Raw genomic sequence first — 2,203 nt, 5'->3', positions numbered from 1 at the left:
CACAGTTGAAAAGCCTTTGCATAATTGATTCCTCTCAATTACAACAAATATTCAGCACTGCAAAGGAGAAGGATGAAAAGGATATTGTGCTCTCACAGTTGAAATCATTAGTGCTTCAAAATTTGATGCATTTGAAGAGTTTCTGTCCGGAAAACTGTTTTATTACATTGCCGTCTTTGGAAAAGTTGAAAGTGTATAGGTGTCCCCAACTGACTCATTTTACTGGTCAACTACCAGCTACGATGTTCGCTCAACTAAACGTACTTCCTTCTCTCTCACACTCACTGAATGATTTACCTCATTCTGAATATCAAGCTTGCAATCTACTTTCTGCAGAGATCTTCAAAGATGACTTGATTCATCTTAATTATTTAGTTAAAGTTCAAAATTAAGCTCTTTCTATTTTAAATCATAATGATCTCAAACCATTCTTACTCTAATCACTTCGATTATATTGATCCATACAACTTTCAATACATATATGATCTCAAAATTTGTATGCTTATTAAATTCAAGCAATCAAATTGAGTCAGGAATTCATGTTTGAAGGAAGGCAAAAAAGAAATCCTTGCTTAAGGGCTACATATGAGCTTTTGTTAGAGTTCTTGAATTCTGGTCTAGTATTTACTTCTTAGATAAAAAAAGAAGTATGTATTTACATCCAGCATTCACAATCTAGTCTAATTAGAGCATGTTTTTACAGGAGCTGGGCCTCTTTAAGGTTGGGAATAATAGCCAATTGTACAATAGAGTTGGCCCCCAATTGAGACAGAGGTCATCCGATTCAGAATATTTGACAATTGGGAATTGTCAAGAGATATTTAAACTCCAAGGTGGATACCTCCTTCGCAATCTAAAGGCACTACACTTAGAGGACTTATCTGAGTTACAGGTTATATGGAAAGGTCCCACTGAATTAGCAAGCGTTCAAAATCTCACAATTTTGATGTTGATTGACTGCAAGAGTTTGAGATACGTTTTCCCACCTATGCTTGCCCAACATTTATCAAATTTGAGCTTCCTGTGTGCGAAGGGATGTGAGGCATTAGAGCAAATAATTTATGAGGGCCAAAGTTCAACATCGACATCAAATGTTCCTCTTCAACCTACAAGCTTCCCTAATTTAAGAAAAATATGGATCATAGGTTGCAACAGCTTGAAAACTCTCTTCCCTATTAGTGTTGCTCATTGTCTTCTCAAACTCGAACAGTTCAAAGTAGAAGGAGCTTCTAAATTGGAGCAACTATTTGGACATGAAGATGAGACAGACCTCAAAGATGAGAAAGAGATGTTACTTCCTCAACTGAAACGGTTATTCCTTAAAAGGCTACCTAGCCTCACGAGGTTCATACCGAAGTGTTATCATTTTGTGTTCCCAACACTGGAATACTTGGAAGTAAAAGAATGTTCGAAGATCACTACAAGTTTTCTTGTTGATTCAGAATTTTCGACACATGCCCAAACGAAGGTATCCAATAGGCATTCTTCTAGTTCTTTTTTTTTTTTTATTGTTGATGATGATAATAGCCAAAGCTATCTAAGAAGATCAGAATAGTTTGAACATTTTGATCATAGACATTAGAATTGTTATACAGGTTTCAAAACAAAATTCATAGACATTACCCTAAAGATTTTTATTTTGGTAGGAATACATATATAATGGTACTGGGTTTATTATGTATTCACACGAGTTTTTTCTCTTTAATATCAGAAATAAGAACCAGCAGTGTGCGACCATTGTCCCTGACTTGGGACAAAAGTAACCAAATTTGGAATATTTGACTGTTTGGAATCATGAGAGAACATGTCAGGCTCGAGGTGGACATACTCATTCAAGTTTAAGGGTACTGCGATTGGAGACTCTACCTGAATCGTGCATTATATGGAAGGATCCTCTCCAACATGTAACCCTTGGAAATCTTATTAAATTGAAGGCCATCGGTTGCAGGAGCCTGAGACATGTTTTTTCACCTACGATTGCTCAGAATTTGTTGCACCTGAAATATCTGAAGATTTGGGAATGCGAAGCACTGGAGCAAATCATTACCGAGGATCAAATTTCATCATCCAAAGTTCATCTCCAAGTACGTTTCCCCAATCTGATCAGGTTGCAAATTGGAAAGTGCAAAAACTTGAAACGCCTATTTCCTGCTAGTTTTGTGGGTTATCTTTCAAAACTCAGATATCTCATACTTCAAGAGGC

Source organism: Theobroma cacao, chromosome 5, assembly GCF_000208745.1.
Source record: "Theobroma cacao cultivar B97-61/B2 chromosome 5, Criollo_cocoa_genome_V2, whole genome shotgun sequence".
In the NCBI taxonomy this organism is placed as follows: Eukaryota; Viridiplantae; Streptophyta; class Magnoliopsida; order Malvales; family Malvaceae; genus Theobroma; species Theobroma cacao.
The sequence above is the reverse complement of the archived record's forward strand: the minus strand, read 5'-3'. Positions refer to the sequence as shown.